Source organism: Dendrobium catenatum, unplaced genomic scaffold (assembly GCF_001605985.2).
Source record: "Dendrobium catenatum unplaced genomic scaffold, ASM160598v2 fragScaff_scaffold_670, whole genome shotgun sequence".
NCBI lineage: Eukaryota > Viridiplantae > Streptophyta > Magnoliopsida > Asparagales > Orchidaceae > Dendrobium > Dendrobium catenatum.
In genome coordinates, this window is record NW_021319132.1 from 321023 (window position 1) to 335645 (window position 14623).

Sequence of the window (14623 nt, forward strand, 5' to 3'; positions counted from 1 at the left end):
GTGAAATCAGGGGTATGTCAGTGAGTAGGCTAGCTCTTATGAGAAATAATGACCTTAGGCATGATGATTACTGCTAGTTATATCATACTCATAGTATAAGTTTTTTTTATATATGAGATCAAATTATTCTATGATAATTTATGTTTCACTTATCAAGATATTAGAATAATTTATTATTATTGATTTAGATTCCACTCTATATAATATCAAAACATAAAAGTGCTAATAACCTGCCCCAATAGTGTTTGTCCTAGAGAGATTTTAAACTTAGATTAAATGAGTAGAAATCATATTATTAATTATATGATCTCATGAGAGAGATCTATCTAATGATCCACTCACTTTCTAGTTTTTAACTGTATGTACAAAATGTTTAAAATTCTTACATTGGGCATTAAGATAGAGATACCTATGAGCTATTATTGATCTAGCGATCGTGGTCATGTCATATGAGCACTAATTGTCATGATGATCAGTTATCATATGATTAGTATAACCTTCTTACATTTTAGGCTTATCTCATTACTCTTCTAATCTAAAGGTCACATCATATTGCACTGAAGATGCATACAAGCATCACTGATAATTAAGGTTTACACTCATATTAAAAAGAGAAAAGAGTGTTCCATCATGTGTAACATGGGATTAATGTAACTAATCTCGAATAGTTACATAATTCTTATGAGTAAGAACAAAAAGAAAACCCTAAACTCAAACAATTTAGCTCACTAAACTATTCCAAATTGAATGATCGAAACTTTCCTAATCCGTCCGGGGGGTGGCGGGCAAAGGCTTTTTTTGCTTCCTAATGACAATAGGTAGCAACAAATCACACTATTGTTTTTAGTGACGAGTTAGTTCAAGTATGAGTCAGATCTTAGCTACACCTTTACAATTGGAAAATATACAATTAAAAAGATCTAAAGATGAAATTTGGCTGAGGATGGTATCATTCTATAAGTTTTTGTGCATTAGAATATCATTATGAATTATTTAAGTAGAAACCATTTGTTTAATATTTATGTGAGGCTTAGTTGAATTGCCTTTATATCTGTCAATAATTTTGCACTAAAAGTGAAATTAAAAATAATATTAATAATATTGTGATTTTATTCATATACTCAGCATCAGTTTTTGAAATTCGTCACTCAATTTTTTTTTAAAGATTGCATCCCATATGAACTAAGGTTTTGTTTGGGACGGCTTTATTACTTGTTCTTAAAAAATATTAAAAAGTCATCCCAAATGAAGCTTAAGTATGCTTGCTTGTTCATTTTATATTTGAAGTAGGTTTAAGAGCCGAAAGAGTTGAAGAAATCTATTATCTTGCCTGAAAATCGCCATCAGTAACCGCAACCACTTTTACTTGATTACTAACATCCGACTTCATCATTTAACTTTCGTTGTCCAACTATATATGAACAACAAACTTAAAAAAATATGACTCATATATGCATTGAGTGTGGTATTTTGATAAATTTGACTGAAACTAAACACACTCCTTCAAATGTTGCATATTGATCGCATCGATGATAGATTATTTATTAGTATTTAAGTGCCTTAATGACCTAATAATTAAATTATTTTGAGCTCATTGGATTTGTCTTATTAAATTGCTTAATTTGATTATAACTACGTAAGTTTTGGAGACTATTTGGTCTTTCAATTATTATCTTGAAGATTTCATATATATGTTTTTAATGTTTGATTTGAACTCATCTAAACTCAAATTGAATCACTTTTTTATATTGTTAGGTTACCCTTATTGAGATATTCAGTTTGGCTAATGAATTTTTTAGATATATATCGATCTCTTAATGAATTTAAATCATATCCATTAAGAAGTCATAGAGTGTGAAAGATGTGAAAAAAAAAATTAGTTTAGCATTATATTATTATAAATAATATATATTGTTTTTAATTTCATGGAATAACCTTTGCATTTGCCTACAATATCAATAAAACAATTATAACATTATAAAATAAATTGATTATTTTAACTAAAAAAAATGAATACAATAAAATATATTTAGATTTTTCCATAAATAAGCAGAGAAATATTTTTTACAACAGTAGCATTTAGAAGGAAGATAGAAACTTTTTTCATCATATTAGTATCCACAGTTGAAAAACCTTTAAGACATCTCCAAGCTAGAATAGAATACGAAATAGGAAAGCTATTATGCCAAAGAGCAGTAAAAATAAGGGAAGATTCATGTTTAATACGAAAATCTTCCCAAGCATTTCTCATATTAAAATTGCCCGAAGGCGACAAAGAAAATAAAATTCTATCCTTAGAAGATAAATCTATAGGAATCGACCGAATATTCTCCACAAGAGGAAGAGGGAGGTACTCTAAAAGCTTAGAAGTATTCCAAGAGCCATTGAAGAAAAAATCTTTAACTTTTAAATTCTCTTTAGTAATCGTGTTTAAATAATGATCAATGGAAGAGTAACCCATCCAATTATCTTGCCAAAAAGAGATGGGGCGGCTTTATTACTTGTTCTTAAAAAACATTAAAAAGTAATCCCTAACGAAGCTTAAGTATGCTTGCTTGTTCATTTTATATTTGAAGTAGGTTTAAGAGCCGAAAGAGTTGAAGAAATCTATTATCTTGCCTGAAAATCGCCATCAGTAACCGCAATCACTTTTACTTGATTACTAACATCCGACTTCATCATTTAACCTTCTTTGTCCAACTATATATGAACAACAAACTTAAAAAAAAATATGACTCATATATACATTTAGTGTGGTATTTTGATAAATGTGACTGAAACTAAACACACTTCTTCAAATGTTGCATATTAATCTCATCGATTATAGATTATTTATTAGTATTTAAGTGCCTTAAATGACCTAATAATTAAATTATTTTGAGCTCATTGGATTTGTCTTATTAAATTGCTTGATTTGATTATAAGTATGTAAGTTTTGGAGACTATTTGGTCTTTCAATTAATATCTTGAAGATTCCATATATATGTTTAAAATGCTTGATTTGAGCACATTTAAACTCAAATTGAGTAACTTTTTTATATTGTTAAGTTACCCTTATTGAGATATTCTGTTCGACTATTGAATTTTTTGGATATATATCGATCATTAGTTTTAAATAGCTAGGCCTTAAAGTAGCTTGAAAATCATTAGAAATATAAAAGGTTACTAAAAATTATCTCTTAATGAATTTAAATCATATCCATTAAGAAGTCATGGAGTGTGAAAGATGTGAAAAAAAATTTAGTTTAGCGTTATATTATTATATTGTTTTTAATTTCATAGAATAACCTTTGCATTTGCCTACAATATCAATAAAAAATTCTAACATAAGAAAATAAATTGATAATTTTAACTAAAGAAAATAAGAATACAATAAAATATATTTAGCTTTTTCCATAAATAAGCAGAGAAATATTTTTTAAATAGATTCAAGATATTATTCTCTTTTTTATCAGGCAGGATGAGTGCACTCATATCCGATACATTATAATTCTCAAATTTATTTCCAACCAACATGCTACCAGTTTGAATGCTTAATATTCTTTTCTAAGTTGCATTCTCTTCAAAATAATTTTGGACCTTAAACTGCTTATCGAAACTTCTAAGGATTTGTTTGGAATAGCAGCAGCTTTTTGCAAATGTGATTATACAGTTGTTGTGAGAAAAATAATTTTTTTTTAAAGTTACTACAAAAAATATTTTCTTAGTACATAATTTTTTTTAAAACAATAAAGGAATAGCGATCAAATAAAAACCATGATTGCAATATGAAAAATTAAAATAGTGAAAATGCCACCCAAACAAAGCCTAAGAAGCTTTGAAGTCTTGATAAGGGAAAAGTTGAGCAGCCAGAAATAATTTATTAGAATAAAAATTAGATCAGAATATTTTTATTCTAAATTAATGAAAGCATATTTCTTTATTAAATTTTTTTTTAAGATAAATATAAGATATCATAGATAAATTAGATTTTATGATAATTTAAATTAAAATATATAATCTAAAATTTTCTCTATTTTTATTTTCCTGATAATTATATGATTAAGATGTTTCTGGCGGTGGCATTATGTGCCATAACAATTTTTTAGGAATTAAATTGGGAAATATTGTCTTAATTATCTACTTGTTTGGAATTAAAATTTTGATTAACAGACTACAAGAAAAACAGCAAGCCAAACAAATTTGTCATATCATTTCAATGAGACAAGTCGTTTCTATAGGAAATTCACTGGCAAGTTATACATAGTTGCTTTCAAGTAATAATCTTCTACAACTTGCTAGCAGTTTTATTAGATAATGATGGCTTATCATTGCCAATAACATTGATGCCCATCACTACCTCTAAATTTGTCACTCAAATCCACAATAACGCAGATGCCCACATTTAAAATAATATCGATGCTCGTTGTAGATGCCAACGGCGATGTTCGTTGTCGCTAACAATGTTGACACTACTTGTACTAGCAAATTAATTATTTCCTGCTGTCACCAACAATGTTGATATCGATAATCGCCAATAAGATCATCATCCGCTGACAACACTATTACTGATATTTGATGTCCCTAATAATGTTAATAGTTGCCACCATCACTAATGTTGATGCCGATGGACTATATATAGCAATGTGGATACACTTCTTTTGATCACTGGTTTCTTATCCTAAAATGAGAACAACCAAGCATGCCACTGATGTTCTTTTAATAAGGATTCGATGTTCTTACTTCCACCTTGGATGTCATCTTCCATCATTTGTTTATTACGTTGAGTCAATGCTTTATCCAATTATAGGGAATGCTTCCATTGTAACCTATGACTTGCACCAGTCGAAATATTTTAACTGGATTAGGCATCGTGATTTTTGCCTACTTATATTTTACACATAAAAAGCCTTATATCTCCAGTGAGTGGATCTCAACTTATATTATGTGTGTATAATTTTTGTATAATGCTTAAATGAAACTCTCTTTCTCAATCACCATGATGTTGTATAAAGCAAGAATCATGTAGTCATGTTTCATTAACATGTGAAAATACTCTTGCATATGTTTTGATAATTTGAGGAAACTAAATACTTAATTTTTTTTAAAAAAAAGATAAAAACATTGTTATTAAATATGTATTTTACAAAACATAAAATAAAAACAAGAAATTAGAAGTCAAGTTTGTTGTATCCTAGAATATTGGCGGCAATAGAGAAATATAAAGTTTAGCATCCTAACTTTGTATGAAGATCCAACACACAAACATGTAAAAGGGTAGGGTGCATCTTGCATAAGAGACATTAGAATTTTTACATGAAAACATCCAAAATAGGAAAAAAATTTGGGGTCTTGCCTAGTCGAACTAATTCCACTAGTGTTGGTGCTTGATTACAAATAATATCCTTCCTCAGAGGAGAACGTTGAGTCAAAGTTGCTAATACATATTGTATAAAGCACATTATATACTTGTAGAAAAATATGGCAGATATTCTTAAGAGAGTGTGGGCATGTTTTCTTGGTCTGTAGAGCCATAGTCGGATAATGGTGGTCAAAGGGACAATAATTAGGTGTTGGTAGTTGGAATGACTATAGTCATCTAACAAAGGTGATGTAGGTTGAAAGAATCATAGTCAGGTGATAGAGGTTGGAGGGACCATAATCATCAAACAAAGGTGATTGGGAGAGATCCAACGACCGTAGAGTCCGAGGGAGTTTTCGGCAATAGTCAAAGAGCATATGGAAATCCAGTAGTGTTTGATGTTTATTTTCTATAACAACTTTAAAAAGTTATTTTTCTACAGCAACTTTACAAAGAAATAAAAAAAAGTCTCAAATAAAACCTAAATCTGCCTCATAGTCATATATCTTTGCTTCCAAGTGTATAAAATGAATTTGAAGTTCATGTTCATAGGTTGAGTATTATGATTAGTTTGTGCTTTTTAATCACTTTGTTTCCAAACCTATAAAATAAAATATAACACAATGTAAGAGGTAGATTAGCTGAAGTAATCAAAGTTAAAGAAATGAAAAATAATGGTGGGATCTATAAAGAGGTGCCTATCAATCATGGGGAAGTTGGTGCACCAAATTATTTAATTTTGTAATGATCATGTAGATTGGTAGGTGTGGAGAATTTACTCTCACCTTTTCAATTTATGAATCCTCTCTACCCTTTTAGGTGATATTGTGTGTTTGAGAGACTTTAGAGGCTTGAAGTTTAGTAGGGACTTTAGGCAATGTGATATTATGTAAGTTAGTTATTATAATATTTTTAGTTGAAACATATTTTCTAATTACTATTTTAATCAATAATTATAGTAATACTTTATGAAATAAGTAACAAAAAGTTTGATTTTGTCAACTTGCTTACTTTTTAGCTATACTTTTTAGATTATGACTAATACTTAGAGTAACAAAAAAAGTGAGATCAATAATTGTGATTTAATCATAATTTATTGAAATAGTGTGAATAAATTTTAGTTATGCTTGGATTGTAAGTTTCCAATGCACTTGATCATGCATAACCTTCTTTGCAAGACACAAGTCCCAAGGTTTTAAAAAACAAGCTAAATTGGAGTCATGTCAAGCTCAATTTGATTGAAACATTGCCCATATTAATTAGATTTGGCTCAATCTACTTCCAAATATTTTGTTGAAGGGGAACAATGTGATTGAACACCTAAATTGATACTTCTTAAATTCTTCCTAACTCAAACTCATACAGTATGCGTGTGAAATCAATTAATAAAAGTAAGCATACAAACATACACAAACGTAAGTGATTTAGTGATGAAGCCTGGTGAGAGTTTTAGACTAACGAGTATAATACAAAGTAATTTAGTTTATAAGTGTAATAATTGTAGATAAATCAATTTGGCTGATACATCTTACTCATTTGACTAGTCATGCTACCAAATCCAAGTTATTATAGACTCAATTTTGGAAAACCATTATATAAGTTATGAAAATTGAGATTATATGGGACTTATTTATATGTCATTATGCATTTATAATTATTGGTAGGGGGCTATGCATTAATTTTAAAATTAAATTGCAAATCCTTAGCGAATCAACATCCCTCTAAAAATACAAGATATAAAAGAAAACCTACAAGCCTTTGGTTCGATCTATTACAAAACAAAAATACCAAACAAGTAAAACAAAAAAGAAAAGAACAACTAAAGAGCTAAGGAAAACCATAATAAAATACAATAAAAAGGATGGGTCAAATGGAAGCAGCTACCCAAGCAAGCCTCCTAAAGAAATCAACAACAGTCCATGAGCAATTAGCACCAGAAATAAGCCTGCAAGAAGACACAACAAACCACTGTAGAAGAAGAGAAAATAACATGAAATGCCAAGAAGACCAAAAAGACCAAAAACCCTAGGAAAAATAGAGGTAGAAGAAGACAACCACAACAGAAAAGCTACCCGAAACCCAACACCCCAAAAGATAAAGAACCAAAGACCCACAGACAGAGACCACTAAAGTCACCTCCCAGCCAGCAGCCCACAAATGGTTCAAAGAGAACCCACAAAGGCAAACACACATAAGGACAGGTCCACAACCAACAAACAAAACCATAAGACAAAGAGTAGACAAAAAATGGATCAACAATAGAGGAAAAGAAACCAACCTATTTCCTTTTTGGCTTCCTTCTATGATGTTTGCCACCACCAAGAGAAAAAGCCTTTTCAACTATGCTATTGATATTCAAATTATGCATTGCATGAACATTATCGTCAGACCCATACAAGTGGTCCTCATCACCCTCACGGGGAGAGGAAACAGAATCGTCAAGCCAATCAATTTGATCGAAATAATTATTCTCCATATTGCCAGCTAATTGAGCTTTCAAAACTTCATTATAAATAAGTGAAACATGAACATTGTTAAATGGTTCATTCGAAAGAACTGCTTCCAACAACGGCATGGGCGAGTCAGCAGAACCAATAATAATAGAATCCAGCACATCCCCAGTCCCAATAGACACATCAGAACCCATGGGAAAATAAGGATGACATCTGCCAGAATGAACATCATCATTATCATCAACTAAATTAGGCTAGATAATGGGAGAAGATATAAGGTTAATTAAATAGTTATTAACATCCTTTCCCTCATAAGAGGTAGCCAAGGGGACAATGACCTCTACAGTATCAATAAGAGCATCATTCAAAAGAATATAGTCCACACCACCATCACTCATAACATCCTCCATGCCAATAGTAGGAGCAATGATCACAACAGAAATAGGTTCCTTACATAACTCATCATTGTCCATCACATTAGGAATAGAAGAAGCATGCAACGTAGTAGTAATTTCTAATTATCCAAATTATTCAAATCATCCATAGCATTAGCATTCTCAAAATAAGTACCATTAACAATACCATGAATAGAAACATTATCAGGAGCACTCAGCAGGGCAGAGGAGGGAAGAGGATGACACTCACTAATCAAATGCCCAATAATTTTGCACTTAGCACAAAAAGGAAAAAATTCCTCCATGACAATAGTCTAAAAGTACCCATAGTTTTCAAAACATGGACAAACTTTATCAGAAAAATTGTTTGTGATATAAAACTCAACAAAACACATGTGCAAGAGATGGATGAGACTCAATCAATGTAGCATTATGAACTTTCAACGATCAACCAAAAAGCGAATCGAGAGCATAAAGAATGTAGGGAGATAACAAGTGTGACCGGAGGTTTGGGAATGAAACCCAAATAGGTATAACAAAAAATTCCACAATAATTTCACTAAGGGGAAACCATTTAGTCAACTTTATATAGCAATTGTTAACACTAAGTATGACTATGAAAAAAAAAACAAGATTGTAATCCATGTCATTGAACAACATAACTAAAATGTGTGAAGGGTCCAACAACGTAACAGAGAATTATCCTTTAAGCTTAAGATTGAAAAAACAACCTACAAATAGAGTCAAGAGATGAGCGGAAAGAAGGTAAAAAAGATTGACTAACACAAATTGGATAGGAGCAGCAAGCGCCAAGATCTCTTTCTCAGAGATCCATAGAGATGACAAGCAACAAAAAAAAGGTAGATTTTGGCTTAGAAAAATTTTCATCATTGGAACTATCATAAAGGGCATTAAGGAATGAATGAGATTTGGTCAGCCCATCGAAAAAATCAGGGTCTACCAGGCAATTCACCATCATTCCGGCCAAAATGTCAGATGTGGACGAATCAAAAGAAAAAAATGTAATAGGGAGCAAGGTAGATGAGAAGCGAAAAGAGAAAAAACTTTCTGAATTTGAGACCAGTGAAATGGGGTGCAAACAGCACCGCTGAAGATGTTAGGACAAACCCTAACAGAGTGGGAGCTTGAGCGATCAAGTTGTGATTTTTTAAATTAATTTTTTCCCCTTAGGATATATGTATGATTCCTTTAGGATACACAAATGCCTAAGCACATATTTTAATGCATCAAAATGTTATAGGAGCCTTATTACACTTATTGATGTAAAGAAGAGTTTGGATTGAGTGGTTGTAAATTTTTGTCAAGGCAGTTATATAGTTGTGGGAAAAACAATTTTCTTAAAACTGCTTTAAGTATTACAAAAATTTTTCTTTTCAAAAAAATTTGACGATAGCCTTCTTACGGCCACCACTCTCTGGCAGATTAGGTTATAAAAAAAGCTTATTTCTAACAAAAAAATTTCTAAAAAATATTATGATAATAATCTTATAATAAAAAGCCATGAAAGGTAAACCCCAAGAGAGTACTCCTTAAGAGTTCAGTTGGAGTAGTTGTAACTTTTTGTAATGGCGGTTATATAGTTGTGGAAAAGAAATTTTCTTAAAACTGCCATAAGTATTATAAATATTTTTCTTTTCAAAAAAAAAAAAAATTGACAATTGCCTTCTTTTGGCCACCGCTCTCTGGCAGATTAGGTTATAAAAGTGCTTAATTTCTACCCAAAAAATTTCTAAAAAATAGTATGATAATAATCTTATAAGAAATTGAAAGCCATGAAAAGGTAACCCCAATAGAGTCCTTAACAATATTTGTACTTTAACATGTTTTTTTTTTTTTTGAGAACCCACGGCGGGGCATACGCGTTAATTATGAAAAGAAGTACATGTTCTTAGAGAATTAGAAGCTCACTAAAAGAATAGCATTTGAAATAAAACCTAACAACATTAGATCCTATATAATACATGAAAAGAAAAGACAAAATAAGAAAAGGCTAAACCCAAGCTTCCTGAAAACAACTCCAAGTAGAGGAAAGAAACAATTCAGCAGTCACCGTCATAACCAGAGAAAAAGTGACATCCAAATCCGTAGACCAAAGATAAAAAAAGTTGCACCACAGCAGCAACCCCAAGGCTCCAAAGCAGTAGCCACCAAGCCAACCACAAAAAAGCTATTTTTTGGATTTGCTCTTTTTTCGTTTACCCACCCGAATGATAGTATCTCGCATACCACCATCCTATTCAAATACTTCCTCTTCATCAACATCAAAAGGAGAAGATGAAGAGTCTTCAAGCCAATCAATTTGCGCATTAACAGGTTTCCCCGATCTGACGCCCACATGGGCATACAAGGCATTAACAGAAAGTAAAGCAACTATAACATAAACAAGCTGCTCATTCACTCCAAATCCCACAGAGGAAACTGACACAACCAGACCAGTCGGTGTCATAGTAAAAGAACCAGAAGGATCCAACTCACTAGATCAATGTTCACCACCCCCATATTCACAGCACAAAGTTCATTATCACCCACATTCATCAACTTATTACCAAAATTACCTTGAGCCACATAAAATTTATTCGAAGAAGGGTCAACTGCCACAACACCATGAGACACGTTACATTCATGTGGGGATCTATCAGGCCTATCAACTTGAGACACGAATTCCACTGCAACATCATTAAGAGATAAATCATTGCAAAGAACCCCAACCTCAACCAGCGAATCTAAAGTACCCAAAGGGAAAACAACATCAAGCCTCAAAGGAATAGATTCACAAATCACAATAGTATCCTCACCACCACCACCATCATTAGATTTAGGGGCCGGAGTAGATCGGTCTAAAACCAAATCGCCACCCTCTCCATTGTTAGACGACAAAGCCAAATGCGAGTTAACACTAGACGGAATAGCGCCCCCCACAGTGATCCCATCAGTATTTTCACTAACCACCACAACCTTAATAGGCGAAATAGGCATTAGAGAACCGACCAAATCCAAATTTTCCAAGAAACTAATACCATTCTTATCAGGGAAAATATTAACATTCGCAGAAATTAAAGCATCAGAAGTATTCAAATCCTTCGCAATACCCGTATCCTCCAGAGCAGAGCCAGAAGCCTTTCCAACAATTGTAAGTTGCTTAGAAAAGGGGAGAGAGGACTTATTGCAATCCTCCTAGCATGTCCAATACAATTACAACTATCACAAAAAGGATGAATTCCTCCATATCAATAAGTTGAATCTACCCATACTTTTTAGGTCCGAGCCAAATTTTGTCTGGATATTTTTTTTTTTTGTAATGTTAAGCTCTACCAACATCCGCACAACAGATGGCCTAGATCTGATGGATGTGGCATTGTCAACCTTTAAAGGACACCCATATAATGAACCAAGGGCATGTAGGATACAAGGAGAGAATAGGTGAGGTCTTAAGTTAGGGAATGAGATCCAAATGGGAATAACTAGCGATTCAACATCCATATCAAGTAAGAGCGATCATTTGGTTAACTTCATATAGAAATTATTGATAAAATAAGATCTATGAGCAATAAACTCTGCTATGGTCCAAATCATTCATCAACTTAATCAAAAAATGCGATGGGTTGAGCAAAGTGACAAAAAAATCGACATTAAACTTAAGGTTGAAGAAAAAATTTCGGATATAATCTTGGCTAGGGCGATGGCTAGGAAAAAAACCATCCAAAGCAAATTGCAAAGGAGCTGCTAATGCTAGTATTTCCTCTTTTGAGATCCATAGAGAGGGCATACCACAAAATGAAGATGGTTTAAGCTCACAAAAACACACATCCAAGGAGGAACCAAATAAAACATCTAAAAAAGATCTTGATTTCAAAGAGCCACCCAAAAACCCTGGATCAGAAATGCGATTTCCTGCCATCCGCCCAGAAATGGCCGGAGGAGGGCAAGACTAGAGAACCAATCGAATGCCTAATTAGGACTTTTCAAACCAACTTGGAGTCGGCATGAAAACATTGTGTGGAACCTATGGAATATCATTCACATGTGATGAGCAATAATATAAGGAGTAAAGTCACATGGCTCCTTAATCAAGAGGTCTTTCAAAAATATTTCTCAACCCACGACTGAATAAAATCCAGGCCACGAAGACCTTTTTGGCTTAATTAATAGTGTTCTTTCAATGAGAAGTTTCAACAACTGACTGATTACAATCATAGCCACAGAATGAGACTTTTGGAATATTAAATTTTTTTGCTCCTTAAGAAAACACCAAATTTCTTAATCTGTCATTTTAGGTTTGTTTGATTTGTTTTATAGCAAATGCGGTGTAAAGAGCACATGCAAATTAAATACACTCAATTTCATTGCATGTATTGTATTTTAGACTTATAAAAATAAATTACTAAGGCTTCATTTAGAACAGATTTTTTGTCGCTTTCTTAAGCAACGTTTTAGCACAAAGATTTCTAATTCAAGAATTTTTATGGTACTAAAAAACTGCTTTAAAAAGCAGTAAGAGAGCCGTTCCAAACAGAGACTAAGGCTTTGTTTGGGACGGCTTTTTTATTGCTTTCTAAAACGGAGTTTTAGTACAAATTTTTTTATTTTCGTATTAAAACTCCGTTTTAGAAAGCGATAAAAAAGCCGTCCCAAACGAAGCCTAAGGCTTCATTTGGGACGGCTTTCTTATTGATTCCTAAATCGGCTTTCTAGTTTAAAAAATCTAATTTTTTGTACTAAAAAAAGCTTTAAGAAGCGTGAAGAAGGCCATCCCAAATGAAACCTAAGTGATTTTAACCTCTCAAACTTTATTTCAATCAAACACAAAGATTATTTCAAACTATATGCTTATTATTATCAATCAACCAAACAATAATTTCTTTTTTTTTTCTGATTTCGTAAGGGATACATTATAATAGACATGATATCTGATAAAATAATGTGCTTAAGCACGAATCTCAAGGTAATATTTGAAGGGATAATCTAAACTCTGATTTTTGCAAATTTGGAGTCGAGCTAGTTTTCTCGACAAGATGAACCTAACAACAAATGATTTGATTAAAGTCCAAATTAATTCATATCAAGCACTTTGAGCATATTTGAAAGCATACATGCATTAAATGAAGAATCAAAATGTTCTCGAAATCTTTCATGCTTATAGTCAAATTGAGTGGCTCAACAAGACGAATCGAACAAACCCATGATATTTTGATTTTGAGGTCTTTAAGGCACTTAAATAGTAAAAAATGATCTATGATCAAATTATTGATCAAAATGAGTCGTCTAGTGAAGTATTACGAAATTTTGCCTTAATGTACTAAAATGCCTTCCTAAAATTATATAAATAAACTCTCATTCTCTATATGAAAGATAACTCAAACTTAAGTTCGGGGTAAACTTAGAGATCTATTGATATTCGACATCAACAATCAGTACCACCCGTCATGACTACTATATGATCACAATTGCTAAAGCATCATATTCTAATTGTTATCATCAAACCATCATTGTTTGACCATCATGGTCTGACCACCTCCATTCAACCATCATAATCCATTCATCATTATTCGATCACCATCATCTGACTATTATTCCTAGATTGAAATCATTTAACATTATTAAATTGGAGCATATATTGTATAAAATCTTACAAATGTGAAGAAATAGCACGCTAAATAAGTGTAGTACTTTAGGTAACTTTTTTAACACCATCTTTACATTGTTACGTCATGAATATTTTGCCACATCAGCCATCATCTTTTATATGAACTACATTAATTTTTTATGGTAATTATCTTCTAATTGGAAAGAAATTTTGAGCTTCAAAATAAAGTAAAATTCTTTTTCATTTTGGATCCCAATATGTGCAAATGGAGATAGTCAACCTCTCTTGAAAAGGGAGATGGAGGCTCCACCAAAGGAATTGTAAATCTTGAGTGACACTCATAATAGTATCTAGAAAGGATAGTTCGTTGACACGACATGAAAATCCAACCAGAATTTTTCGGGTTAGGGTAAACCAGTTTGAAAAATGGGTCGGGTTCTCGTTTCAAATTTCGAAGTGGGAGCTTAACTGCTTCCAACACCTTGTCACGGACCTTTTCTCGAATCTTTCTTACGACATCGAGAAAAATCTGTTCGATGCATGTTGTCGCAACACCATCTGGGATGGGATCTAGTAGTTTCAACAATGACAGAATAACATCCAATTTGTCAGATTGTGCTCAATGCCCTAGACTAGGGGTGTCAAAATTTGACACGATACAAAAACCATACCCGGACCCGACCCGATTTCAAAACGGGTCGGGTTCTCGTTTCGGATTTCCCCCGTTTGTCCACCCGGGTCGGGTTAGGGTCGACCCGTTTGAACCCGGGTCAGTTCCGGGTTCGACCCGAACCCGACCCGTGACCTGAAATTGACACCCCTACCCTAG